This window comes from Lupinus angustifolius, chromosome LG14, assembly GCF_001865875.1.
Source record: "Lupinus angustifolius cultivar Tanjil chromosome LG14, LupAngTanjil_v1.0, whole genome shotgun sequence".
Taxonomy (NCBI): domain Eukaryota; kingdom Viridiplantae; phylum Streptophyta; class Magnoliopsida; order Fabales; family Fabaceae; genus Lupinus; species Lupinus angustifolius.
This window is the reverse complement of record NC_032022.1, coordinates 4872387-4888543: the sequence shown is the minus strand read 5'-3', so window position 1 is coordinate 4888543 and position 16157 is coordinate 4872387. Positions and strand designations below refer to the sequence as shown.

Here is a 16157-nt window from a genome sequence, read left to right as displayed (position 1 = left end):
GATTATATGGTTTATACATTGGAAGAGGATCCATCAACACTCCAAGAAGCTTTGACTTCTTTAGATGCTGATTTGTGGCAAGAAGCCATAAATGATGAGATGAATTATCTAGAGTCTAACAAGACCTGGCATTTAGCTGACTTGTCTCCTGGCTGCAAACCTATTGGTTGTAAGTGGGTATTGAAAAAGAAACTGAAACCTAATGGCACAATGGATAAATACAAGGCACGCCTTGTAGATTTCTTCGACACATTTTCACCTGTTCCTAGAATAACATCCATTAGAGTACTAATATCGATCGATGCGATACATAATTTATTAGTACATCAAATGGATGTCAATACTGCTTTTTTAAATGGTGATTTGGAAGAAGAAATCTATATGGAACAACATGAAGGTTTTATAATACATGTGCAAGAAAATAAGGTCTTCAAGTTAGATAAGTCGATGTATGGTCTCAAGCAAGCACCTAAACAGTGGCACGCAAAGTTTAATGAATTAATGGTCTCGAATAAGTTTAAGGTGAATGAAAATGACAAATGTATTTATTACAAATAAGAAAATGACATTTACACTATCGTGTGTGTCTATGTAGACGGCCTACTCATATTTGGTTCCAACATTCATGTTGTGAATAACTTGAAATCATTGTTGTGTAACAACTTTGATATGAAAGACCTTGGAGAGGCAAGTGTAATCCTTAGTATAAAAATTACTAGGCCAAAAGAAGGAATTTATTTGGATCAATCTCACTATGTGGAAAAGATCCTAAAGAAATATAAATACTTTGACTATAAACCTGCTAGCACACCATATGATCCAAGTGTAAAATGTTTAAGAACACTGGTGAATTTGTAAGACAAGCTGAGTATGCTAGCATCATTGGCAGCCTTCGGTATGACACAGATTGACTAGACCCGAAATTGCCTATGTTGTGGGATTATTATGTTGGTTTACTAGTAGACCTAGTATGGAGCATTGGTATGCTATAGAAAGAGTAATGAGATACCTTAAGAAAAAAATGAACCTTCGATTACTTTACCGAAGGTTTCTAGCTGTCCTAGAAGGATTCAGCGATGCTGATTAGAACACTCTTTTAGATGATTCCAAAGCAACGAATGTCTATATATTTAGCATAGTTGGTGGGGCTGTTTCTTGGTAGTCGAAGAAACATACTATTTTGGCTCAATCCACTATGGAAACTGAGATAATAACACTAGCAACAGCTCGTGAAGAAGCAAGTTGGCTGAGAAGCTTACTTGTAGAGATTCCCCTATGGGAAAACCGATTCCAGCTTTGTTGATCCATTGTGATAGTACTGTGGCTATTGTAAAAATTAGAACCACTTTTATAACGGTAAGAAGCGAGAAATTCGTCGTAACCATAGCACCATTAGAGAGTTACTCTCTACAGGAGTTGTTAGAGTGGATCATGTACACACTGAGAATAACTTAGCAGATCCTTTGACGAAAGGACTAGCTAGAGAGAAACTCCAAAATACTTCTAAGAGTATGGGACTATTTCCTTTAGAACGAGGATCACTCATGATGGTAACCCGACCTAACTGACTAGAGATCCCAAGAAATAGGTTCAATGGGTAATAACAAGTTGTGAAGTGATATGAGAATGAACATGCTATAAAATTATGAGAAGCATGATTCTTGCTGCATATGTAAGGATGAATTAAACTCTTAATGAGATCTATACTCCAATTAGAATGGAGTACCTAGGCTACAATAGTACTCTTGATAAACTCACCTATGTGAATGTGGAAGTGGGGGTCGTTTCCTATGAAATTTTGGGGCATAAATTTATAGAACATTCACTATACTAGGATAGACGTGCATGTCATGTAACGCACGGGCTTTACAGAATACACCTTTGAAAACGTTATGTGTGGTTTGATGTTGGAGATAGAGTTCAAGACTACGAGTCACTCTAGTAAAATCTAGATCTTATTCACGATTCAAAGGTTCAAGTCGTATCACACCTTTGCTTATGCACAATCTTATTGATACCACAGAAAATCCCGGAAATCATTTTTAAATTTCAAGTGGGGGATTGTTGAAATTTGTTGAAAATGATGAGTTTTTGAAGTGGTTTAATTCATAATAATGAGGCCATTTAACTTGACTTTTGAGTTTGTGAAATGAAAAATCTCACTAGTCCCACATTCCTTGGAAGAGGGATGTTTGAAGGTTTTATAAGCCTTAAGTTTCATCATTGGGGTGTTCCTCAAGGGTACAATGGGTTTTGTGAGTGATTGAGGACTTACACAAACAAAAACCCTCCACACACATGCGCGCACGCACCACTACCACCACCTTCTCCTCCGCTGCCGTCCGACCGGCTAGCTCGGATCGGTTCATGTTCGGGTCGGGTTCGGGCTTGGGCATGGAGCCAACATTCTTTTTAAATAAATATTTTATTTTATTTTATTTTGGGTCCCTTTTTGGGCTTGGACCGTGTGTTGAAGAGTAGGAGGAGAAGATCTCGGATGATCCGTGTGGAGAACGTTTCCAACCGTCAGATCATGTGACCGTTTGAGATTGGGCCACATTTTGGGTCGTCGGATGGAGGATTCGTTGGAGGCCTCACGCTATAAATAGAGGCCTCCTCCCCTCATTAGAACTCGCACCTCAAGTTGAAGGTGTTTCCTCTCAAATTTTCTTTTTCTCCCCTAATACTCTGCCGATGCATTTCTGACAACCTTCTCCCCCTTTCTTTCCGTGGCACTTAAGAATTGGCACAGGCAGCCAAAGTGGGATTTCGAGAACTGACAATGGTAGTCATTATTGTGGGTAAAGAATTTCCATGGGTAGCCATATTGTGGGAATTCGAGAACTGACACTGGTAGTCAATATTGTGGGTGTATTCAAGAATGATTCTTACAATGTAGTAAGAAATCATATAACAGAGAATTGAGTTGTTTTATCCTCGGGACGGTGTGATTGATAGTCTGTTTGCACAATTTTAGCACTACCACGAAACTTCTTAAAGAGAGCGACCTGGACGTGACTCAGCCAGTAAAGATTATCTCGTACTATTCTGAATTGTTGCGAGCTACACAAAAAACAATAAACACTGAAAATGAGAATTTTACCTTCCTTTCTCCATTTTATAAAGAGAGTTTGCTTATTATGAATTTTGTGGAATCAACCACAAATAAATTAAGACTCAATGCGGCTAAACCAAGCTTGTGGTGCTTGTTTTAGATCATACATGTCATTGTGAAGTTTATAAACCATATGCTCACATCCTTTCTTCACATACCCCTTTGGTTGTTCAACATACTTATCCTCACTCAATGTTCCGTGAAGAAAGGTTAATTTCACATCCACCTGAAATATCTTCCACCCTCTTTGCACAAGAGTATTAGAATCATTCTAATAGTATCCATCATTGAAACAGGTGAAAAAAACATCGTTGTATTCATTTCCAGACTCTAGTAAATACCCTTTTGCTACCAATGGTGCCAAGAATCTGTCCACTTCACCATGTTTATCCAATTTGGTTTTATATATCCATTTGACACCATTATTCTCTATATCCTCATGTAATTCAACTAATTTAGAGGTTTGGTTCTTCTCTATAAAAGTGATCCAAACTTCCATGGATTTACTCTAATTAGCATTCTCTATTTCCTCCTCAAAGCATATTGGATTTGTAGAATCTGTCAAGGCCATGTTGATGTCATCTTCTCCTTCTAATAGTCATTCTCTTGTCACATAATATGTCAACCATGAGGGAGCATGTTTTGTCCTGCTTTCTGCCCTATGTGACAATCTGATTTGGCAAGTGTTGAGGTGAGTTTTTATCATTTTGACATGGTTCTTCCATTTCATTTGTGGTTGTGTCAACCTTTTCCTCATCTAACTCACTATCTCCACATTCTAAGTCTTATTGTAACCCTTCCTTGTTGCTTTGATCCAAGTTCCATGTTGAAAGGAAAAATAAGCTTTTGAGCATATGAGTTGAGAAGTGGTTTTGGGTTTTCAACGAACAAAATTTATAAAAAGTTAGTTATTATATTAACTCTTAAATCATTTTAAGATTCAATTGTAGTATAGTATATGATTTTATTGATCCACAAGGAATTGGCATAGAAAGTTTAGACATACTTTAGTTATAGATCATTGACAAGAAGAAAATATTTTTGATTGGTATAGTATACTTTAGTTTAGACATACAATTAGAACTCGAAATTCACACCAGGCATCGAGTCCTGAAAATATTAATTGAAAGGAAAATAGGCTCGGGGTCGTGAGAAGCAAAACCTTAAAAATGAGAACGCAAAGATGTTGTCGGAACTCGAAATTCACATAAGACTTAGGGTCCTGGAAAGTTTGTTTGTAAACATATCAGGTGGTCTTGGAAATCAATAATTTAAAACCAACAACGCAGAGATGCCACTGAAACTCGAAAATTCACATCAGACTTCAGTTCCTAGAAAGTTTGTTTGAAAGCACACTAGGCTCGAGGTCCTAGAAAGAAATAATTTAAAAGCCAGAACTCAGGGATGCTACTGGAATTCGAAAATTCACATTAGGCTCAAGGTCCTAGAAAATAGTAATTTAAAAGTGAGAACATATAGATCTTGTAGGAACTCAAAATTCACATCAGGCTCGGGGTCCTAAAATGTTTGTTTGTAAGCGCATCAGGCTTGAGATCCTGGAAAGCAATAATTTGATAGCGATAACATATAGATGTTGCCAGAACTCGAAAGTTCACATCAGACTTGGGGTCTTAGAAAGCAATAATTTAAAAGCGGGAACACATGGATGGTGCCAAAACTCGAAATTTACATCCGGCTTGGGCCCTGGAAAGTAATTGAAGCACATCAGGCTCGGGGGTCCTGGGAACCAAAATCGAGAAAGTTTTAGTGTCACTGTCCAACAATATCATGACACTTCGGTGTCTAAGTATGACACTTTTTTTCATTTTAAGAATGTTATAGCGTCATAGTCTAACAACGTCATTACATTTTCGCATCTGAGTCCGACAATTTTTTTACATTAAGAACGTTATAGCATTTGAATCTAGTAACATCATAACATTTTAGCGTCTAAGTGTGACAATGTTTTTTTGATTAAGAATGTTCTAGAATCTAAGTCTACCAATGTCATAATATTTTGACGTCTACATACAACAATGTTTTTTTTTTGTGAAAGTAATTTGATTGACCATATTTGAAGTTATGAATATGCAAGAATGATGCATGTTTGGCATATAAGAATGTATGATAATATATTTTGTGATGCATGAAACTCCTACTGATGCAAGAGTGTGCCTTAACTTGAATTGGTGTTCAAAATATGTATGTGTGTGACATGAATGCAATGCTTGCAATATTATTCTAGTGGGTCACTCATGTTTTAAATGATATAAAGTTTATTAATTTGACTATTGTTGATTAGGATGATCTGTTGATCATTTGCCTTCTATTTTGACATAGTGTCGTTTTGAGAAAAATAATTAACCCAAATAAAGTTGACCAAGTATGAGTTGTTTCGAACTTCTTTGTAAAGAAATGGACGCATGTTTGTTGATATCCCATCATAGGGAATAAGTTGATTGCCCCATTTTGATCGAATTATGATATGGATTCGAAAGATATTAGCCTGAGGACATTCATTTAAATTTTTTCTAATTTTCCCCAGATTATTTGATATAGGTATTTGTTGGGAATTTTCTATCTTTTTATAATGATACTAAATCACGTTTTTCAGGTTTTCGACTTAGCATTGCTCCCATTTTCTTAGGTTTCATTTTGTAGGTATAAATGACAAACTAATAGGGGTGAATTAATTAATTTATATTTTGCATATTTTTGCTTCTTCTTAAAGTATAGAAATCAGATTTAGCAACAAAAAAAAGGACTTATGAAAGCAGAAATCAAATACAAGAGAAGTAAAAGTATAGGGAAAGAGAAAATCACACAAGATGTATAATAGCTCACCTTTAATCCGCCAAAGGCTATGTCCAGCTATCTTGATAAACACAATATATTTTCAACATGTTTGAGTTCAATCTATACAAATCTCACACCAAGATTTCTCTTAAGATTCTCACTCAAAATCCCCAACAAAGAAATACACACCACTTCTCTTGTTTTAACTTTTAGAGATGACATGAATCATAACTGGACTATTATAACATCATTAAATTTGTTTAATAAATGATTCATACAAAATATGAGTTATTATTTTTAAATGGAATAAATAGTAAAGAGATGGCGTTGGTCATAGATCTTCTTCCCATTTTAAGAGAAGTTATAGACAACACAAACCATAACTGAACTATAAAAAATTCATTAAAATCAATTGGTAATTTTAGTATTATTATTTTTATATAAATGGAATCAATAGAAAATAGACGACACTAGTAATATACTGAATTTTCACCAGAGGCAGAAGAAGGGACGACGTAAGTCATGAGCGAGCTATTCAAATATCATAATTAATTAGGCGATAAATCATTTTAATTATTAATAAACATAATTAATAACAAAGAAATGACACTGATCATAGACCAACATCCTTCTTGTTGGAGAAAGAAAGAGATGTCGCGAGCCATGACAAGATTATTCAAACTCCATATATTATTTTTTAACTTTTTTTATAAAAAATATATTATAATTGTTGGTACTAAATAATTTACCAGTTGATCGGCTTGTTGTTCCTAAATTATATTATAATTGATTAACTTTGTATTAGTTAATTTATTATTTTTAAAAATAATTTTTATAAGAAAAAAATTTATTTATTTTTATTATTATAAAAATTAAATTAAAATTATTTATTATAAAATTGTTATAAAAGGACTAAATAAATGCAAAAAAAATATATTTATACATTGATTGCTACGTTGCAACCTCGGAATGGTCGAGGTAAGATTAAAATGGCGCCAACAGTGGTAGAGTAGGCAACATGGCATCATTTGGATAAAGGGGACATGACCTGATTGTCGATTGCAAGGACATGGATGTAGGATACAAAACGAGCCAAGTATCCAGTGTCGGTTGGTCCGCACTGAATGTATCAAAAAGTGAATTGAAAAGGGTTGAATGATTGAGCATTTCAAGCTCAAGAACCAAGAAAAAGAGAAAGAATATTGACCCTAATTGAATTAATTAAGAAACTTGTATTGATTGAGTGAATGAACAAGATGAGATCATTGTTTAAAGGAGAGAGATTTTATACAAAAGATACTTCACAATTAAGTTAACTAACTGACTGAAATACTCAAAATAACCTTACAAGACATATCAAAAAGATATTGCTTATAAAAGACGTAAACTAGAAAGGTGAAGCCCCAACAGACCTACCTTTGGCCATCTGACAAATACATGCTTGGCCCATGACTGTGTCCAGCTGACCGTGTCCTCGACTCATGGCTTTGGTGCGTGACCATGTCTTCCTGACCGTATAACCCTTGGGTCATGGTTGTGCTAATGTAGCTAGCTAGCCGTGTCACGTGCGTATCAAATGACTAGGTCGTGGTTGATACATATGCATCAGTCTGGGCACACTGTTGAGACCTACTATAAGATCCATGGGTTTACAACCAATTTTTCAGTTTATCATAAATGAGAAGGCCTACTCAACAATGGTGGCTAGTAGTGTATAAGGCAAGAGTCAAAGTCCCTATCATGCTAGTAAGAATGATTCATTATTTGGATTGAGCCAAGAGCAATATAAAAAATTAGTCAATATGCTCCAACAAACCAAGATCATTGGTAATGAAGGTGATGCTAATGTGATATCTACCAACATAGGTCCTCTTAATTCTAATCAGAACATTGGAGAATGTATGCCTAAATCTCAAAATCAATATGTATAATGGATTTTAGATAGTGGTACTACAAACCACATAGCTTCATCCATATCCTTCTTTTCATGTTCCCACAAAATGAAACCCATTCAAGTTAGTCTTCCCAATGGCCATAAGATAGCAACCTCAACCTTTGGGAGTATACATCTAAACTAGTTTCTCTTACAATATTCTCTTAATTCCAAAATTGACTTTCAACTCAACTTGCACCTTGTCATTTGACGCATCTTGCTATAAAATCTAGGAGAGTAACTATTTGAGGATGATTGGTACAACTAAGATGGCAAATGGAATTTATGTGCTGAAGGTTGTTAGGTACCAGAATATGAGCTTTCATTCAATTGTAAATTCTATTGGTGTATCTGATTCAAAACTATGACATTTTAGAATTGCACATGCATCACATTCTTGTATTGGATGCAATTAAAATCAATTTATCGTTTGTATCTTTCAATAAAGACAACATTTGTGATGTATGTCATTTAGCAAAACAAAGAAAGTTGAGTTTTCCCATAACTCAAACACATTATTTAAACCATTTTGATATGATACATGTTGATATTTGGGGGCCTATCTCCATTGTTTCTATGCATAATTAGAAATATTTTATAACAATTGTTGATGATCATTCAAGACACACATGAGTTTACTTGTTGAAAACAAATTGTGAGGTTTCTAAGGTACTTCAATTTTTTTAATAATGGTGGATACACAATTCATTGTAAAGACAAAGAGAGTGAGGAGTGACAATGCATATTATCAATCTTCTTCCAACACCAGTCTTGAAGAGAAAGTCACCTTATGAAGTGTTGTACCAACATAAACTAGATTTGCAGAATTTGAGAGTCTTTGGTTCCATTTGCTTCACTAGCACTCTTTCTCATCAGAGGTCTAAACTTGACCCAAGGTCAAGCAAATGTGTGTTCTTGGGGTATAAGGATGGAACCTAGGGATATGTAGTCCTTTATTTGAACATTAGAGCCTTGGATGTAAGTAGAAATGTGATATTCAATGAATCTTTATTTCCATACCATAAACAACCAACCTCTTCAAACACAAACACATCCTCACCACCTATTGAATAACACATAAGCAACAACTATGATGATATTCCTTTTATTACTCGACCAACCCAAGATACTAATCCATTAGATACATCATTTCTTCACCTACCAACGTCAATCCAAGCAATCCTGAATCCACTAAAATCAATCCACCAACAATCCCTCAACAACAACCAATTAGAAAAAGTCATAGGATCACTCAACCCACTCCTTATTTACACGACTCTCATTATGCACTGTTAAATCACACTCAACCCAATAACTTTCACCCATATCCTCTATCTAAATACCTCTCTTATCAAACACTATCTCCTGAAAAATATTTTTCTCTATATATCTACCAATATAGAACCTATGACAAACTTAGAAGCCATAACTACCTTTTAATGAAGTGATGCTATTACCAAGGAACTCTTTGCTCTTGAATAGAATTCCATATGGATATTCACTGATCTGCCTAATGAAAAGAAGCCCATTGGATGCAAGTGGATATTCAAGATTAAATATAAGGCTAATGGATGTTTGGAAAAGTACAAATCTAGACTAGTAGCAAAGAGGTATACACAAACTGAGGGAATTAATTGGCATCTCAAACAGTTGGATGTCAACAATGCTTTTCTACACGGAGACTTGATTGAAAATGTGTATATGGTATAGCCACCTGGTCTACAAAGTACATCAACTAAGCAAATGTGTAAATTACAGAAGTCACTCTATGGGCTTAAGTAGGCCAGTAGGCAGTGGTTTACAAAAATTTCTGACTTTCTTGTCAAGAATGGCTATGAGAAATCAAAGCATGATTATTCATTGTTCATCAAGCACATATCTAGAAACTCTATGACCATAATTTGGGTCTATATGGATGATATCATACTTGCGGGAAATCAACTTGATGATATCAATCAAATCAAAACACTTCCTAGAAACACATTTAGAATCAAATACTTGGGTAATCTTAGATTATTTCTGGGATTAGAAATTGCAAGGAAGCAATCATGCCTATCAATTAATCAAAGGTATGCATTGGAGATTATATCAGATGCTGGACATATTGGGTGCACCAAACCTTCCACAACTCCAATGACTAGTGGCACTCACTTGTATCAAGACTCTAGCCCACCTTATCATGATTCTTATGCTTATTGAAGAATGGTAGGAATGTTGATATATTTGACCAATATAAGGCCTGATATAGACTTTGTAGTGCATCAATTAGCTCAGTTCATGGCATGTCCTACATCCACACATCACTCTACTACAATCAATGTAAATCAGATACATCAAAGGATCACCAACATTAGGTCTTTTCTTCCCAAAAAGCTCGAGCAATCACATACAAGCCTATAATGATTGTGATTGGACATCTTGCCCTGATACAAGATGTTCAGTAACTATATATTGCATTTACCTAGGAAAATCTCTCATTTCTTGGAAATCTAAGAAGCAAAGAACCATACCCAAGAGCTCTTGTGAGATTGAATACAGAGTAATGGCAATCACCAGATGTGAAATCAAATGGCTCTTATATTTGCTAGAAGATCTTCAGTTGTCACCCTTAACTCCAACAACCATGTATTGAGACAATCAATCAGCTCTCCATATTGCCTCCATTCATGTGTTCCATGAGAGGACAAAATACATCGAATTGGATTGTTATAAAGTATGAGAAGAATGTGCCAAAGGATCTCTAAAACTTCTCCGTGTTGCATATGAATTACAATTAGTAGATGCCTTAACCAAACCTCTAGGTGCTAGAGAATATGCTAGCATTCATCTCAAGGTTGGGTCTCTTCAATGTTTGTGCTAGCTTGCAGGGGGTAACAGAAAATACACGGTCAGAAATGACCGAGATAGGACAAAGTGTGACTGAGACACTAAGACACTTGGCCCATATGGGTCGGTCAGGACGATGTTTGTCTCGGTCATTTTTAACCATTTTATGTTAGAATGGTTGTGCTATAGTGAATCTGACTCTCGACAAGGACACAAATCATAGTAATCATGGACCAATTGGAGTGAACTGCACATGCTAATGTATGGCGATAGTCTATTAGAGTAGTGCACAGATTGTGAGGCAATGATTGTCTAATCATAACACACTGGAAATGAGGCTCGCAAAATGTCATTTTTGTGCATGAAATTCGAGGCCTCCTTTATGCTTTTTTTGCTTCTATTTACATGTAACATCTTCTAATTCTCTTCTTTCCTTTTCTGGATTTTTCTTGGCATTTTTTCTTACTATTTTTTTTCATGCACAATTTTTTTATTTTAATTTTCTCATTCTTGTTTTTAGAGTACTCTACACGCTCTTATAGCAAAAAATGTAACCACCAAATTAATTAAAAACTACTAATTAAATAAAATAAAAGTTTCTAATTTATTTCGGAACTAAGAACGACTAATTAATTGTTTTGAATTTAAAATTCAAAACTTCTAATTAAATTCCGAATAAAACCGTTGGTAATTAAATAACCATCTATTATGGTTCAAAAATAAAAATTGATTCAATAACATAGTCAAAAATTAATTTTTTGGATACAATTATTTTTTGGAGAATACATTTCGAGTTGGGATAAAAATATTTTATTTGACTTTAAAAATTATCAGAGTACCCGTTCACAACAAAAATTCATTCGTAATTCTATAAAATCCTAACAACTACTATAACATCCATAAATGAATAAAAATAATTATTTAACTCTATAAAGTAATAAAAATGACCAGAATACCCTTTTTGCTATTTTTTGGTATTTGAACTTTTTTTGTTTTGATAAAATAAGTTGGACAAAGTTAGGTGTTCACAAAAATATGCCCTTGCTCTTCTAGAATTATAATCTATGAAGCATAAGATGTACCACCGGTGGCTGTTAGATGTTGGAGTAATTAGACCACAAATATCTGCAACGACGAGCTGCAGCTTATGGTTTGATCTCCACTGACTTTTCCTTGACATTGGCTCACAATTTTGCTTCCCTTTGACACAATAGAACATATAGTTGTAGAGGCCGACAGTTGAGGCAGACCACAAACCATATTCAAGTTTTGAAGCAATTTCAAACCTTTGTGACTGAGATGAGCATATATCTATAGTGGTACAAGTGAAGAAGATCTTGTGTTGCAATGTTGGAACATTTTTCTCTCTTCTCTAGGTCCTAATAGTCATTATGAACATTTTGTTTGAAGTTATTCATTTGTAGAATTAGCCTTGGTGAGGACGATATATGCTACACATTCCTAACTTGACCACAGTGTATTAAATTGCGCTCGTGATTGAAGTAACAATTGTGGTTACTGCAATTGTAGTTATTGTGGCCGTTGCGATACGGATTGTGGCCATTGCAATGTGTATTATTTTGTGATTAAAAAACTAATTTTGAATTCGATGCGGCTTGATGCGGCATGGTGCAATCCGATGCGGTTGTATTGCGACCTGATGTGGTTACGTTGCGGCCCGATGTGGTTACGTTGCAGCCCGATGCAGCCGCATCATTGTAATTTAGAATCACACTGCAACTGCAGTATGATACAGTTGCGGCAGTCATCACAATCACAATATTGCGTCCACAATTTAAATCTTTGCTTGACCATAATGGATATTCATTCTTATAGTATCTCAACTTGTGACATTTGTAGCATTCAATCGTAGTTTGGTTGAAGCTTTCCCTTCTTCTCCCTCTTTCTCTACCTCTTCCCCTTGTGTCATGGAAGCTATCATCACTTACTCAAAGTGTATTCTCGACTGTACTTGTAATGACAAACTTTTGTTCATGAACAACTAGGGAAATTTGTAGTTCATCAGCGAAAAGTTTATCAATATCCTTAGATTCCTCAATCTGAGACAAGTCATACAACAACGTAGTTAAATTTCTCGGTCAAGGTTCTAAGGATTTTCCCCATGATGGTACCTTTCATGTCATCTCCTTTGCTGCTGCTCATCTTGTTAGACAAGCTCATAACCCGAGCAAAGTACTCAGTTATGGTTTCACCAACTTTCATCTCCAAAACTTCAAAATATATCCTTAGTGCATGTAGAGTTGAACGCTTAACCCTTGTATTTCTTCCAAGCTTATTCTCCACCAAGTCTCATATCTGTTTTGATGCAACGTTCTCTAGAATTTGTTTAAAAATTGTTCTGGCAATGGATTGAAACAGATGATTCTTAACCTTGAGGTCTTTCAGCTTCAAATCCTCAAATTGTTTTTGTCACACCTTAGTTGACTCCACTCCTTCAATTGGTTCTGCGTAACCAGTTTCCACCAAACACCAATACCCCTTTGATCTAAATTTTTTCCATAAATAGGCTCAAATGGTCATAGTAACCAACAAAACTTGGTGGTTGCCTGAAATTCTTCTCCTCAATCATTCGCAAATTAGTCAAAGCCTGCTGATTTTTTTGTTACATCGGGCTATGATGGAGCTATGATACCAATTTGTAACGATAACTAACTATTTCTCAAACAAATTGGAGAATGATGCTTCATTAAATGTAAACCAAACCTTATAAATAGGCATCAACAATAACAGAAGATGAAGACTAACTAAAGGATAAAGACTAAAAGTTAGAGATCAGAGGAATAACAACCTCAAACTAAAGATAATAACAAACATAAACTAAAGCAAGACCACAAACTCAACAATTATATGATGCCCGTTATGAGGGAGATCATTGAACAATCTAAAACAACATACAACCAATAACATTATGTGATTTTAGATGATTGACATACACTGAAGTTATACTCATTAAACTGAAGAAAAAATAAGTTAACCATGTCTTACATATTATATAATTGGTAAGTTAATCTACCTTATGTTATCTTTAGATCTTCATTGCTCTATTTTAAAATTGCAGGGTTATATTTATAGTAATTTTGTTCTAAATGGTTTGTGTTGTGGTTTTGAGGTGTACAACTATCTCAGAAGATAAAACACTATACTTTTTATGGGCAAGATATGTTTTTATTTTGTATAGAGACATTGCCAACTAATGTAATTTTAGCTGTATTATACAAATGTTTCTTTCAGATATACTATAAATTATATAATGATACCATTTTAGCCAGCCATATTTGTTAAATAATTGTTAAAGTAACATTATATATAAAGTATAATGATACTAGTGAATGTGTTGGTTAAACAAATATTAAGGTTCTCTTTTGGTGAAAGATTCATACATAGTGCAATAAGAAACAGTTTTACTAGAAAACTAGTGTACTAAATTTACTACTGAGAATGCCTACAAACATGGAAGCTTCCAGAGCACATCCACTGTACCATAAGTTGTATCATTACATGTACCATAAGTTGCATCATTACATGTATCATTATGTTATGATTGGTTGAAAAAATTATTGAAGTTAAAAAATTAATAATTTATTATTTTTCTAACTAATCACAGCTAATAGTACATACAGTGACATTACTTCTAGGATAACACATGTACAACCGTAAGCTCCATGAAACTGCTATTTTAAATATTATTAAATAATAAGTCTGGGTAGAGCTCACTCATACCAATAATTATTGTAGATAATACAATTTCGTTTCAAAAAAGTGTTTATTGAAATTTATCTTTCAGTGCAATATATATGGAGAGATTTGTCAGTTCTGAACTTATGATTTTAGGAAAATGAGTACTATACTTTTTAAGGCAAAAATACCACTTCAATGAAAAATTATACACGCTTTCTATTCCTCTTCCGCTTGTTTGTCAAAATCAGCTGTTTGTAGGGTACTATTGGAGAGCAATTTAGTTTCCCACTTTTTGTACCACTTTATATACCATAATCTCTGATTGGTTGAAAAAAATTATTGAATTTAAAATTATAATTATTAAATATTTTTCTGACCAATCATGTCTCCTAACACATGGAATGACATAAAACAATGGGACATCAAATGTAATTCGCTTTTAGGTAGGGGTGTTCGAATCCAGACGATCCAAAAATAAAACTGAAAACTGATCCAAAATAGATCAAAACCGCAAAAACCGATCCAAAATAGATAGAAATCACAAAAACCAGTCCAAAATAGATCGAAACCGTAGAAACCGAATATGTTTGGATTGTATTAGATTTTTTTATTAAAGACTGATTAATCCGGTCCAGTTTTCGGATTTACCACCTGGATCCAAACCAATCCAGACAGAACCAGAATTGTTTAAGTATATAACCCTTTTAAGTTTCTTCCACATTTAATCTATGTCCAACTCCTAAATTGTTCTTTGATGCCTAAATTGTTTAAGTGTTATCTTGTGGTTGTTGTGTTTAATACTAATGCTGCTACTGCTGTTGTTGTTTACTTTAATGTCGTTGTTTATTTTATTTTTATTGTCTTGCTGTTTATTGCTGCTATTTACTTTTTAATGTTGTTGGACACTTTTTAAATATTGAAGATTATTTTTTGATGCTTTATGCCTAATGGTTATTGTCTTGCTGTTTTTATGATATTTTTTAACCAGATAACATTTTTTAGTTGGATTAAGATAAAATTAAACATATATTGTTAGGATATGTGATCTCTATCTCTATGGTTCTACCATGACTTCACACCCAGGTTGATTTTCTCCTTCATGAGGTCAATTGACTCAATCGTCTTAGGAGTTTTTTAATAAAAAAAGTTTAAATTGTGTTGTATTTTATTTTTTAAATTTTGATGAGGTTTAAATGAACCTATCTTATAATTTAGAATATAGTCTAAATCATGTAGGATTAAATGCTTACCATAACACTAAAGGTTATACTTGTTAGTTTGGGTATAGTCCTTCCCTTTAAGATGTGTTTTATGTTTTTTTTATTACTAACAGTATTTTCTCACCATTTTTAGGTAAGGAACTAATTCCTTTTGGGGTGTGTGATTGTCTCTTTCAACAAGTTTCGCTCATAGGAATCGAACCCTTGACATTTTGGTCATCGTAGATCTAGTGAGCCCTTGCACTACTAGACTAAAACCTTGTTGGTAGATGTGGTTTATGGTTTATTTTTGTGTTATTTGGCATGATGTTTTATAGATTATATTTGTAATTTTAGTTTATAAATAGTAAGTTTATAAACAATAAAATTATAATTTGTTTATATTATAATTTATTTATGTTGGGATACTTTAATTAAAAATTAAATATGAACTTATATTTTTGTTTGGGTAATGTAGAAAAATAATTTTTTATAGAATAAATTATTGAAAAGAATATGGAGTTATTTGCCTATTTTATAAATAATTTATTTGTTTTTAATATTTTAAAATATAATTTTTTTATTTATA

At 33.9% G+C, this 16157-nt stretch overlaps 1 long non-coding RNA gene across 1 annotated transcript in view; it reads left to right on the top strand.

Moving 5' to 3' along the window:
• Positions 1 to 15814, top strand: part of LOC109326520 — a 16702-nt gene extending 888 nt beyond the window's left edge. The window contains exons 2-3 of the long non-coding RNA XR_002105245.1: positions 175 to 177; positions 15723 to 15814. This is a non-coding gene — a long non-coding RNA (uncharacterized LOC109326520). The remainder of the gene's footprint in view (positions 1 to 174; positions 178 to 15722) is intronic.